The sequence below is a fragment of the Macaca thibetana genome, chromosome 11 (genome assembly GCF_024542745.1).
Source record: "Macaca thibetana thibetana isolate TM-01 chromosome 11, ASM2454274v1, whole genome shotgun sequence".
NCBI classification, from domain to species: domain Eukaryota; kingdom Metazoa; phylum Chordata; class Mammalia; order Primates; family Cercopithecidae; genus Macaca; species Macaca thibetana.
In genome coordinates this window covers 41,997,221-42,012,024 of record NC_065588.1, presented here as the reverse complement: position 1 = coordinate 42,012,024, position 14,804 = coordinate 41,997,221, and the positions used below count along the sequence as shown (strand labels likewise).

Below are 14,804 nucleotides of genomic sequence, written 5' to 3'. Positions count from 1 at the left end.
AGATTAAACTATTATTATGAGTTTTGGTGGAGACAAATCAAACCATAGAACCTTTCCAATATTTATACATTTTTTCCTTATGCACTGTCTTCCAAAGCAATGTTCTTTTAAAAAGATAAAGCAGAATATCATATCATCTCTCCAACTGCAGTGGGAAGGACTGTAACACAGGGGTCCCCAACTCTCACGTCACAGACTGGTACTGACTGACCTGTTAGGAACCAGGCTGCACAGCAGGAGGTGAGTGGCAAGTCAGCGAAACTGTGCTCCACCTCCTGCCAGATCAGCAGTGGCGTTAGATTCTCAAAGGAGTGTGAACTCTACTGTGAACTGTACATGCAAGAGATTTAGGTTGCATGCTCCATATGAGAATCCAATGATGTAATGTAATGTGTTTAAATCATCCTGAAACCATCCCCCTGCCACAGTCTGTGGAAAAACTGTCTTGGTGCCAAAAAGGTTGGGGACCACTGCTCTAACATTTCACCATTGAGCATAATGTTTGTTTTCTGATTAAATACTCTACCAATTTATTTTCCTCATTTACTGAGATGACTATAAATTTTTTCACACCTGATTTTCAATAATCCTAACATAACCTCCTACATGTTACGATACATTCTTCATTGTAGTGCTGCTGAATTAGCTAATTTCATATTTAGTTATTGATAGTCATAATTAAAGCTGGTCTAGATTAAACTTTGACATAATCTTGGTCAGATTTTATTACAAAATTAATCAGACTACTTTCCATCCTTTTCTAAGCTTTGGATTTTTTTTTCAATCATGAGAATCATTTTTCACTTTTTTTTTTTTGGAGACAGAGTCTTAGTCTGTCATCCAGGCTGGAGTAAAGTGGCGTGATCTTGGCTTACTGCAACCTCTGCCTCCCAGGTTCAAGCAATTCTCGTGCCTCCGCCTCCCCAGTAGTTCAGTAGTTGGGATTACAGGTGGGCGACACTACCCCTGGCTAATTTTTATTTATTTATTTATTTATTTATTTATTTATTTATTTATTTGCATTTTTAGTAAAGACAGGGCTTCGCCATGCTGCTCAGGCTGGTCTCCAACACCTGAGCTCAAGTGATCCACCCGCCTCAGCCTCCCAAAGTGCTAGGATTACAGGCACGAACCACTGCACCCAGCCCATTTTTCAATGCTTAAGTTTTTTTCCCTGAGGTTTACTATCTCTTCATTAGGGAAATAATAGAGCCCAACAGGTGAGCCTGCAGACACTGTTGACAAAAAGGACTTTAGTTCAAGTCCTAGTTCTGCCACTTGTTAGTATATATGACATCAAGCACATTAAAGAGAGTAAATTTTCATTCAAATTTTTGTTTTTGAGACAGTCTCGCTCTGTCACCAAAGCTGGAGTGTAATGGCATGATCTCAGCTCACTGCAACCTCCACTTCCCGGGTTCAAGCGATTCTCCTGCCTCAGCCTCCTGAGTAGCTGGGATTGCAGGCATCCGCCATCACGCCTAGCTAATTTTTGTATTTTTAGTAGAGACGAGGTTTCACCATGTTGACCAGGCTGGTCTTTAACTCCTCACCTCAGGTGGTCCGCTCACCTCGGCCTCCCAGTGTGCTGGGATTACAGGCATGAGCCACCACACCCAGCCTGATTCAGATATTTAAATTTATTAGTATTAGTTTTACTTTACAGGTTTCTCATTTTTTTAATCTCCTCCATATTTATAGCTATGTGTTCTTCTGATACTTAATGTTGTACATTTGTGTTTTCTACTTTGTTTCTAGACTACATTTGCTAGTGAATATTCTATTTTTATAAAATTTTGTAGCATATGCCAAATCCAATTCCACAATTTCAATTTATAGCCCTTCTCACATGTCATCTTTTTAAATCTACTCTCTCTTTTAAAAAAAAAAAAAAAACTTACTAGTGTCCCTCCTTCATCCTCAAATTTTCCCCTTAATTCTCTGTAACTTTTATATTAATACTTTTTACACCTCCCCTTTACTGGTCATTTAACAGTTACTGAGGAAACAGCAAGTTTTATCTTGTACTAGAATTGTTCTTCCCGAACTGGCCCACAAAATATTTGTTCTTCAAAATCTTAATAGATACTGTACCATAAAAGGATTCCATATCAATTAACTCTGAGAAATATGGGTTTAAACAGGTTCCTTTAAGCTAAGAGCACTTAAAGTATGTTAATGTGCATTGTGAATCTATAGGATACAATAAGCAGCTTTTGTCAGATTCACAAATCCTTCCTGAAACTCCCACCCACAAACCTATCCATATCTTACAGGCAGTTGGTGAAATACTGCCCTGAGAAATTCAGTCAGCAGCAACCATCTTCATTTTTAAAAGCCTGAAAAGCAGAGTTATGGTGAAGCCCTTCAAACCAATCCAAGTAAAGTACTTCCAAGAAAAATTATAACAGATAAAGTGGAGATTCCTTATCTTGGTGAAAATACATCCATTACTCTTGCAAGACTTGGTACTTACCGGAAGGCTAGCAGGTAATGATCACTGATAATCTGACCTTTATTCCAAAATATAATCAACATATTTTAAGGGTTTAGTTATAAAAAGCAAGCACTGAGAATTCAATTGATAAAATTTGATGTGCCTTTCTTATACACTTGTAAGTATTTTTCTTATATTCTGATAAACCACAAGCACTGGTAAGATGCCTTTCCTATATATCAACAACTAAGTTGGGCGGGCGCAGTGGCTCACGCCTGTAGTCCCAGCACTTTGGGAGGCCGAGCCGAGCGGAGGCCTGGAGCTCAGGACCAGCCTGGCCAACATGGTGAAACCCCATCTCTACGAAAAATACAAAAATTAGCCAGGCATGGTAGTGCACACCTATAATCCCAGCTACTCGGGAGGCTAAGGCATGAGAATCACTTGAGCCCAGGAGACAGGGGTTGCAGTGAGCCAAGATCGCGCCACTGCACTCCAGCCTGGGTGACTCCACACTGGGTCACTCCACACTGAGTGAAGCGCCATCTAAAAAAACAAAAGAAAAAAAAGTAGTGCAAGTTACAATCAAGAAGACATTTCTTTTAAAAAATGTTTCAGTATGTTAAAAATGTACAGAAGGTTAACATGTAAAATACTGAAAATAATTTGGAAAATTTAAGATTAAGGACTAAATATAAAAATATGGAACAAAATATTTTTACTATCTTAATAAAATTATTATATCTTATATGATACTTTGAAATTAGCATACTGTGTCTAACTCCAGGATTGATCTAGTAAGTGTATAATTACTCACAGATGATATGTATGTATATATAGTGTATATGTGTATATATGTGTACAAATTTTTTAATGAAATATATAATCAAATCTGTAATGGCCTTATCCTGGCTGATTCATTTCTTTTACTAGGTTTTCATTCTCTTACAATGTGAAGATGGGTCTTCATGGCTGATCAAATGCAACAGAACAGGTTCTTTGCAGCAATACTTACCACTTCTCTAAAGCAGTGGTTCCTTAACCAGGACTGATTTTGCCCTCTAGGGTAAACTTGGCAATGAAGAGACATTTTTGGTTGTCACAACAGAGATGAAACCTACTGTATGTAGTAAACAGAGACCAGGGATACTGCTACACATCATACAATGCACAGGACAGCTCTCACAACAAAGAATTTTCCAGCCCAAAATATAAATAGTGCTGAGATTAAGAAATCCTGCTATATATAACTAAGCAGTGTGTCCATTCCCAAAAGGAGTCATGGTTATACAATAAGTATTTTAAGTGCAGAGGCCTATTACTCTTCCTTTCCAAGGCTGCTATATTAATGAATATCACCAAATTATAAACATTTATAGCATAACATTTGAAATGATTTGAGCCAATGAAGTTGTCTGCAACTCAGGAATCTTTAAGAGTAGAGGAAGTATCTAAATTTAGCCACCAATCCTTAAGTCCATACCTTGTTAGTAATTTTGTTTGAAGCTTATCCTCTAGGAAAATTCTCAGTAAGAGCTCAAAGGGAAAACATTCCCTGAGGTGTGTGTTTGTTTGTTTTTAACACATCAATAAGATTCTTCATGGGTTTCACACTTGAAATTCATTTGGCTATATAGAAATCCACACATTACCCCTTGGCTCACATTTTCTTTCCTTGAGTATCTTAAATACATTATTCCATTTTCTTCAGGCATAAAGCAGTGCCGTTTAAAAGTCGGATGACAAACTTTTTTTCTTTCTCAGTTATTCAGTCTTTTTGCCTGGTGCCCAGTAAATTGTTTTTGCTTTAAAGTTCATTGATTTTATGTGCATTTATATCAGTTGTCATTGTTCTGAGTAAATATTTTTAGGTATACAGTGTGCTGTTTCAACGTGTTAGTTTCAAATTTTTTTTAATTTCAAGAATGTCTTATTATAGCTTTTAGAATTTGTTCTGTTTCCTTGGCATGGTTTTCTTCAGGGACCTGTATTATCCATATATTGCATTATCTTTGTTTTCAATATTGTTTTCTCTTAAATCTTTTAGCAGTCTTTTTTTAACAACAACAACAAAAAAACAATTTCCTTCCCTCAGCTCTGCATAATTAAGTTATACTTGGCTTCACCCATTTGACTTCTGCAACAGGGAGAGAGAGAAAAGATGTCCGTGGCGCATCAGATTAGCCTTATGGTGGTCTCTCTCTCCTTGAAGGGCACAACAGATCCTGGGTGAAAAAGAAAACAACAATTTCCTTTCTTCACTTTTTATCGCTTTACACATTACCTGTGCTTTTTTTATTCACTCTTGAATTTCCACTAAATTGAGGCTCATTTCTGAAATTGTATATATGTATGTTTTTGAGATAGAGTCTTGATCTGTCTCCAAGCTGAAGTGCAGTGGCACAATCATGGCTCACTGCAGCCTCGAACTCCTGGACTCAAGAATCCTCCTGTCTCAGCCACCCAATAAGCTAGGACTATAGTCATGCACCACCACAGCCAGCTAAATTTTGTGTACACAATTTTCCTATTCTTTCCCGAATTCTATCACCTTATTTCCGAGTTTTTAAAATTCCTATTTATATTTTTATGTTTTCTTTCATAACATTTTCTTAATTTCTTTTAGCTTGTTTTGAAAGAACAGGTAATAGTACTCATTTGTTTTGGGGGCATGTCTTTCTGACTTGCATTCATGATCTTTAAGATATTACTTTGTTCCTTTTTTTCTTTTTCCTTTATATTAACTTTCTCTCAGATTTCACTTCTAACATTTTCTGTTACTAATTTTTAAGTGAAATCAGTTTTTCTGAACTTCGAGATGGAGGCATGGTCATTCTGTTGTTTTTGTGTGGTCTTCAAAAAGCAGCTTGTTTTCACAGATTTTTCTGGTTGTGTTCTCCTCTCCCACTCATCTGAATCTTCTCTTTTATCTCTATTGTCCCTGTAGTGCTCAATTTGGACTGCATTCCAGCATTTTCCTCTTAGTTTGGGTTTTATCCCTAAAGGGAGCTATGGCTGCATAGTTTTGATACTTCATAATGCCTAGATTATGTATCCCCTTCTACTTTACAATATATTACTTGTACCCATTCTAATTCCACTTGCTTTTCTGAAATCAGCCCACTGTATTTTCTAGTAAGTAGATTATTTTGGGGTTTTCATATTTTCTGGTACGTCAGACAATCCATTGTTTCTCCATGCTTACTCCCTCATAGAGTCTTGCTCTGATTTGGCCCCATTCTCTTGTATTTAAGGCTCATAGAAATATCTCAACATTTAGTTTTTTGCAGATGTTTTGCTTTGCTCTTCAGGCAGGCAGTTTCTAAGAAGGCTCCCAATGATTCCTGATTCCTGCTATTCACCTCACTGTATAATTCTTTCCCCTTAAGTAGAGGATGAACCTAGTGACTTGTTTTAAGATCAGAATACAACAGAAGTGATAAGATGTCACTTCTGAGATTAGGTTACATAAAGACTCAACTTCCATCTTGTTCTTTTTCTCTCCCACTTGCTTATTCTGAAGAAAAACAGTTGCCCTACAGTGAGCTGCCCCATGGAGATGCAAAGAATTGAGGGAGGCCCTCCAGCCAACAACCAGCAAGAAACCAAGACCCTCATTTCAATGGGCCACAGGGAAATTAATTCTGTGAACAATCACTGAGTTTGAAAGCAGACTCCTCCCTAGTCGAACTTTGAGATAACTGAAACCCAGGCCAACACCTTGACTGCAGTCTTGATTGCAACAGATTGATTGTGAGAGACTCTTAGCTAGAGTCTAAGCTAGAACTAAATTGTGCCTAGATTCAGAGCTCACAGAAACTTTAAGATAATAAATGTCTGTTGTTTTAAGTGCTGGGTTTGAGGGTAATTGGTAATGCAGCCATAAATAAGTAGTACGATTTCTTTCAGCTCTGTTTTTATGGGAGTGGGGGATTTAGTGAGATGGAAAACTACTTCATAAATAATTTTAAAAACAAATATTACTCTTAAAAGTAAACATTATATTTTTCTTTAATTTTGGAGGCCAATTTTAACAGCTAAGCAAATAAAATAATATCCGCTGGGCACAGTGGCTCACACCTGTAATCCCAACACTTTGGGAGGCTGAGGCAGGTAGATCGCCTGAGGTCAGGAGTTTGAAAACAGCCTGGCCAACATAGAGAAACCCCACCTCTACTACAAACAAAAAATTAGCCGGGCGTGGTGGTGGGCGCCTATAATCCCAATGACTAAGGAGGCTGAGGTAGGAGAATCACTTGAACCTGGGAGGCAGAGGTTGCAGTGAGCCGAGATCGTGCCATTGCATTCCAGCCTAGGCAATAAGAGCGAGATTCCATCTCCAAAAATAATAATAATAATAATAATAATAATTTATATCAATTTACCTTAAAATGTAAACGTACTCTACTGTTTAGTTACCAACGAAGCAATTCCTTCTTCCCTTCTCAGATAAATTATAGTATCATTAATTCCAACATGTATTACCACATAAAAATCATTTATTTTCTAGCAGCTTGAGTTTCCCAAATGAAAAAAAGCAGATACTAATCACATCACTTTTCATATGAATAAAACTTATACAGAAAACAAAACAGTGCAAAGTACTCCTCCCCCAAAAGGCAGAAGTCATTTATCCCAAGTTTTTAAATTCTTGTTTATGGTTATTCTAATTTTCAAGATAAATTCTATTCCCTCGTCCCTAACTGCAGAGTAAGTTACATCAGAGATTGTCACTTTGTATCAGCAATGTCTACAAAGTGTTTGGCACACTGTAAGTGGTTAGTAAACACTTGTTGAATGAGTAAGTCTATCAAAATCTGCTAAACTATAACCAGCATTTATTTAGCATTTACCAACTACTAGGCAATCTGCTAAGTAAGTACTTTATATGTATTAACTTTCACAATCCTTATAAGAAACTATTTTTAATCTTAATAGATAGGGAAACTGAGGCCTAGAAGTTAGACAATTTATCCAATATAAACATTGTAAGCAAATGACATAATCTTAGTAAGTTACTAAAAAGGCTAATTTCAAAGCCGTGCTCTTACATTCCTGCATTATAACAGCCATTCCTAAAATCTGATAAATGAGCAAGGATTTATTTTTCTATAGAAAAATACTTCTCAGTATGAATTCTCTCTTGCTTTTAAAGCTGTTTTATTTCAATAATATTATTGAATAAATTATTATTTTAATAAAACTGTCAAGTTTTGTTGATTTGGCAAAACTAAAAGAAGACAGAAAACTAACGAGAATTACTCTAAAAATCCAAATAATGATCAGAGGCAAGACCTAAAGTTCAGGTGAAAGCCTATTAATCAAATGATGATTCCCAATGGACCCTCTCACCATTACAATGACCAAATATTTCCAAATCTCCTGGCTGTTGACAATGTTCTACTAAATTACATTTTAATTTAAATTGATAAAGTCCAGGTATGATTTTTTAAATGTTCAAATAATCCACTTAAAACCATAATGTAAAATACCATTTTCAGTATTTTGACAATATTTGACAGAACAAAGTACAATTTTTCACAAATGAAATAATATTTTTAAAATGTAATTATGATACCAACTGGTGACAACGGTATTATTTTATAGACATTTTACATCCTGCTAGTGGATGTTAAATTGGATCAGTGTTTCTGGATGGCTACTTGGCAATATACATTAAGAATCTTGAAAACATTTCTATTCCTTGACTCAGTAATTACCCCTCTAGAAATATAAAACGAAATAATCAGAAACAGATAAAGATTTATAGCTTTATAAATAGATTTACAAATAAGAAGGTTCACCACAAAATTTATAATATTAAAGCAAAAGAGTAACTTAAATGTATGACAATATAAAGAAGTTAAAATTATGACACAAATACGAAGTTATTAAAATCATCTAAAAACTAAAGATATGGAAAAGTTATTGCTTATAATAGGTTAAAAAAGTAATAAAGACATGAGTGATGCCAATTTTAAAAATTTATTTTTTAAAAGACTGGGCAGAAATAAACCAAAATATTAATTGTAATTATTTTTGAGTGGTAGGTCCACATGGGATTTACAGTTTCTTCCAGATATTTTTTCAGATGTTTGCAGATTTTCTATAATTAACAAGTATCAGCTTTAGAATGAAAAAACAGCCCATTATTTTCCAAAGATTTTAATTTGGATTATTATATAAAATATTATATGATTTTTGAAGTATAATAACATGCAAATGAAGCATCATTTAAAATTTTAAATTAATTTAAATAAAAATTAAGTTGAAACTCTGAAAAGACTGATTTTCTTACTAACCTAAGTAAACACACTGTGTAGGAAACTACATAAACTGTATATAACTTCTGAGCAAATATAGATCAATCTAGGCCCTATATAGTCTTTTTCTTATTATTACTCTCTCTGTAGTCTTTTGTTACTTCTCTCTCTCTCTCTCTCTGCCTTCTCTATCTATACACACACAAAAACAGCACTAAGTACTAACATACATTCAACTTATGAATATTCTTTTTTACACAGAATGTATATATTCCTGGCCTCTATCCAGAGTTATGATGAGGTTAGATGCCCTGAAGTTGGGATTAAAGTGAAACATAGCAAATTAACACCATAAGAGGTTACCTCGGCCGGGCGCGGTGGCTCAAGCCTGTAATCCCAGCACTTTGGGAGGCCGAGACGGGCGAATCACGAGTTCAGGAGATCGAGACCATCCTGGCTAACACGGTGAAACCCCGTCTCTACTAAAATACAAAAAAAATTAGCCGGGCGAGGTGGCGGGCGCCTGTACTCCCAGCTACTCGGGAGGCTGAGGCAGGAGAATGGCGTAAACCCGGGAGGCGGGGCTTGCAGTGAGCTGAGATCCGGCCACTGCACTCCAGCCTGGGCAACAGAGCCAGACTCCGTCTCAAAAAAAAAAAAAAAAAAAAAAAAAAAGAGGTTACCTCTACTCTGCCATCTACATCCTAAATCTATAATAAGGCATTTTCTGGGGGGCAGGGGGCAGGGGAAACAGGTATAAACTGGGATTTTAACCATTCCTTTTTTTTTTTTTTTTTTTTTGAGAAGTCTCACTGCTCACTGCAACCTCTGCCTCCTAGGTTCAAGTGATTCCACTGCCTTGGCCCCCCGAGTAGCTGGGATTACAGGGATTACAGGCACCTGCCACGCCCAGCTAATTTTTGTATTTTTAGTAGAGACAGGGTTTCACCATGTTGGCCAGGCTGGTCTAGAACTCCTGACCTCAGGTGATCCACCTGCGTCGGCCTCCCAAAGTGCTGGGATTACAGGTGTCAGCCACTGTGCCTGGCTGGTTTTAACCATTCTTATTAGTAAAATTACTAAATAGTCCAGTTTGTTAAAAATTTTACTTGTTGAATATAATATAAACTTTAAAGATAATAGTCTCTGTACTTAGTCCCTATAATCTATGACAACGCTAAGAAAGGCTAATGTATAATAAGCTAAACTGACACAAAATACAAATTAGTTTACCAGCAAGAATAAAATATGTAGCACCTACCTTGAAAGATAATTAGGGATAGACTCAAGTTAAGACTTTAGTAGTAAAATCTGCATATAAAAAATTTGACTTACACAGAGAAAAATTAGGGTCACCAGTTGAAATATCTCAATATTAATGTACTGCTTGTGCATTATTAAGAAGGCCCAAAGATTTGCAAGCTATAGATAATAGCACAGCTCCATACATTCAATGTGATTGTATCTTCTATATATTATACACAATACACTATCATCTCAATGGCAATTGAGTCATTATGGATAATTAATTAGAACATTAATACTTATTACACTACAGTTAAATTCTCAAATAGACTGACAGTACTATTATAAGTATCCAAATCTGGAATTGTTTTCCACCACTATTTAAAAGAACATCTCTATATAATATATACTATACTATGAACTTTTAGAATATATTTTTAGACTTTTTTTCTTTAAATGATTGCAGTATTCAGCATACTACCTCTTTTTATATATTATCATCCTAATTTCCATTTTTAAAGTTTCCTTTTTTATATAATACATTTAAAATATAGAGACGGAGGCTGGGCACAGTGGCTCGCGTCCGTAATCCCAGCACTTTGGGAGGCTGAGGCAGGTGGATCACTTGAGGCCACAAGTTTGAGACCAGCCTGGCCAACACGGCAAAACCCCATCTCTACTTAAATAAATAAATAAATAAATAAAATCTCTACTTAAATAAATAAATAAAACAAATAAACAAGCTGGGCATGGTGGTGCGGGCCTGTAATCCCAGCTACCAGGGAGGCTGAGGCACAAGAATTGCTTGAACCTGGGAGGCAGAGGTTGCAGTGAACCAAGATCACGCCACTGTACTCTAGCCTGGACGACCCAGCAAGACTGTCTCAAACAAACACAAAAAAAAATAGAGCCGGCATTCACTATGTTGCCCAGGCTGGTCTGGAACTCATGGGCTCAAATGATCCACCCACCTTAGCCTCCCAAAGTGCTGGGATTATAGGCATGATCCACCATGACCAGCCTCCATTTTTAAAGTTTCTATAGAAGCATATGAATTCTTTTAAAAAATCCTTTGATTTCATGTCTCAGGAATCTGTTTAACTTAGAAGCTCCTTAGTATCAAACAATCATACTCCCACAGTACAAGATTTTAAATTAAATCTCTTGAGGGCTTTTTAAAAATAGTTATTTAAACGAATACCTATCCTGATCCCTTGAATTATTATTTCCAAACTGTCTTTCTTTAAATGCTTCATATGAGCTATCTGAGTTCAGCCAGAAATTTGGACAGTTTATCTTCCCACAAGTAATAAGAGTTTAAAATGTGGTAGGAACAAAAGGAGAACAAGAACAAATATACTGGATTAAAACCAAGTGAACTTATTTCAACAAGTCACTCTCTGTAGAGCAGTTCCTAAACATTAGCAAGGTTCAGAATCACCTGGAGGACCTGTTAGAAATAGACTGCTTGGCCGGGCACGGTGGCTCACGCCGGTAGTACCAGCACTTTGCGAGGCCGAGGCGGGCGGATCACGAGGTCAGGAGATCGAGACCATCCTGGCTAACACAGTGAAACCCAGTCTCTACTAAAATTGCAAAAAATTAGCCGGGCGTGGTGGCGGGGGCCTGTGGTCCCAGCTACTTGGGAGGCTGAGGCAGGAGAACCGCGTGAACCCGGGAGGCGGAGCTTGCAGTGAGCCAAGATGGCGACACTGCACTCCAGCCTGGGCAAGGGAGCAAGCCTCCATCTCAGAAAAAAAAAAAAAAAAAAAAGACTGCTTGGCCCTAACCCCAGAGTTTCTGACTCAGTAGGTGTGAATATTTGCATTTCTAACAAGCTCCGAGATGATGCTGATCCCACTGGTCTGGGGAACCTCACTCAGAGAATCACTGCTGTAGTCTCATGAAGTATACTGTCTGAAATAAAAATTGTAACATGTCAAAAGTTCTCTAATTAGAAGCACATATCTAAATATATGTAAGCAAATACTCTCTTGCCTAACATTATATTAATTAGTTACTCAAGTAAATTATTTCAGAGAAAAATGGTACCACCAGATTTTCACCAATTATTACAACAATGTAGGTTAAAACATCTTCAAAAGGTTAAGTTTACCTGCTAGAAATTACTAAGATAAGCAACAGCAATAAAGTACTTAAAGCAGCAAAAAGAAAAATACGAGTCCTTAATAACTTATGAAATGAAGGAAAAGATTAGTTCCTTAGTATATTTAAACTAAATTCTATTTGCATCCATCTGGCAGTAAAATTAACACAGTATGCCTTTATGTTAGACACACCTAAAGTGGAATCATGACTTCACCAAACTACTTACCTCATATGACATTGGCTGAGCTAATGAGTTAAAGTTTCTCCCTTAAAACAGAGTTCCAATATAGCAAAACTTTAAAATGCTTTGTAATGTCATTCTCCCTTCGACGAAACTACTAACGTATCAAATTGTAAGAACAGTAATGAATAAATTTTCAATAAAGAATTCAGAAACTTCTGAGAGAGAAAAAATTTGAAAACTTAAAATTCTTTTCTCACCTGGATTCAGATGGAGTCTTACTGGATGCAATAAGGATGCCCTAACCAAAACCCAAGGACATAAAAGAGCAATGAAGCCTCTTAGATAAAATCACTATTGCACATAGAAATAGACATTCTGGAAGACTGAGTCAGGCATAGAGGGCAGTGATCCAAAAATAGTTCTAGGTTTTCTCTGAGATGGCAAACACCGCAACCCTTCTGGAGCTAGACATTCTGGTTGTCAGCTTACGTCCTAAAGTACTAGCATGAAAATATAGTTCAGCAAACACTAAAAGAAAGCATCATTTTCCCTCAAACCTGCAAGAATCATGGCTCATAGGATGAATGCACAATCACCCCAGGCCAGGGTTTCTCATCCTTAGCACTATTAACATTTCAGGCTGGGTAATTCTTTCTTGTGGGGGGACCATCGTGAGCATTATACATTATTCAGCAGTATCCCTAGCCACTATTCACTAAATGCCAGCAGCATTCCCCAGTTATGACAATCAAAAATATCTCCAGACATTGCCCAATGTTCTCTGTGAAGCAAAACTACCCCTTATTGAGTACTGCCATAGCTCAAAATCAAGAACATCAGTAAATTAAAAATGTTTACAAATAATCTAAGTTTTAGATGGAACAATTCTCTGGCCACAATGCCTCATAAAACTCAAGTATTCAACAAATGTTAGCCACTATTATTATCATTTTGTATGTGTACATGGCTGCCTAGTGTGTTGGTAGTAACAGGAGTCTGAACTCACTTCCTGTAATAGTTAACAAAAACGTTTAGAAACTTGGGAGGGAAGAATCATCAACTTAGAGTACCACCAGTGCTGCATACTGGGACACTCATGGGAAGCCATAATTTATATCCCAAATGGTAAAAAAGTATATCACAATTCATATTAAACACAACACACAAACATGTACACACATGGATACATACACAGAAAGGGGAAAAAGATGCTAAAAGTTGACCTACCAACCTCAAAGTTCTAACACTCAAGTGAGACGCATACAAATGATTTGACAGGTATGATAAACAAGTAAGTTTCCAGGAAAAGGTGATTTTTAAAAATAAGCCAATTCAGCCCCAGCTTATACTCTAAGTTTACACCAAATGATTCAAGGAACATGTAAGGGTCCTTTATTCTTGCAACAGACCTTCACACTAAAAATTAGGTTAACTAAAAACCTGAATATAAGTAATTTAGTAATGTCTTTAAGTTAACATTATTATATTAGAACCTAGAAATACAACTAGTATTTGGTATAATCTTATAAACACAAAACCTCAGTATTTTTAATTCAGATTCAATAATGAATAATCTGCCTTCACAATGTTTCCCTCACTCAGGCAATACAATGTCTTTTAAGGAAGTTAAAAGTTTTATAAACTAGTTACAAGATAATTGAATGCAGGAAGCTACTATATATTAAAAAAGGTTTCCACTCAAAGGAAGGATCTTAATTTCCAGTCACAGGGGAAGATAAATAACTTACTGCTATTTCCCTAATGCTCTGGTTACCCATTCCCACACCAACTGCTGTAAGAAGGTACATCTGTCCCCAACTAAGTCTGTTTCTTGCAAAAGCTGGCGAAGAATCTGTACTAATTTTTCTTTCAATGTTTGGCAGAATTCCCTAGTTAAACCATCTGGGCCTTTGCTTTACCTTGTAGGTAGCTTCTTAAAAAAAAAAAAAAATTCAATCTCTTTATTTGTTATAGGTCTATTTACACTTTTTTTTAAGTCAATTTCAGTAGTTTGTATCTTTCTAGAAAGTTGTACATCTAATCTAAGTTATTTAATTTATTGGCATACAGCTGCTACTATTCCTTTACACTACTTTTTACTTCTGTAAGATTGGTAGCAGTGTCTCCTCTTTCATTTCTAATTCTAGTAATCTGTGTTTTCTTTTTTCTTAGACAATCTAGCTAAACATTTTGTCAAAATTGTTGATACCAGCTTCTGATTTAACTAATTTTGATTTAACTAGTTTTTCTTTTATTTCATTAATTTCTTCTTGAACCTTTATTATTTCCTTTCTCTGCTTGCTTTAGGTTTAGTATGCTCTTCTTTTTCAGTGTCTTAAGGTAGACGGCTGTATCAATTTGAAATTTTTATTCTTTTTTAATAGACATAACTACAGATTTTCCTCTAAGCACTACCTTAACTGCACCCATAAATTTAGTTTATTATTTCTTCATTTTCGTTAATCTCATAGTATTTTCCAAATTTACTTCTGATTTCTTCTTTCATCCCCTAGTTACTACAGGAACATGTTCCATTTCTACATATTTTTAAGTTTCCCAAATTTCT

General features: G+C 36.1%; 1 protein-coding gene and 1 non-coding gene across 2 annotated transcripts in view; one reads left to right on the top strand and one right to left on the bottom strand.

The window, feature by feature from the left end:
* ARID2 (AT-rich interaction domain 2) overlaps positions 1–14,804 on the bottom strand; it is a 188,494-nt gene that overhangs the window by 130,862 nt on the left and 42,828 nt on the right. The gene's annotated exons all lie outside the window — the stretch shown is intronic.
* LOC126931891 (small nucleolar RNA SNORA64/SNORA10 family) lies at positions 4,523–4,661 on the top strand. The gene has a single exon (XR_007717999.1). It is a non-coding gene; the product is annotated as a small nucleolar RNA SNORA64/SNORA10 family (small nucleolar RNA).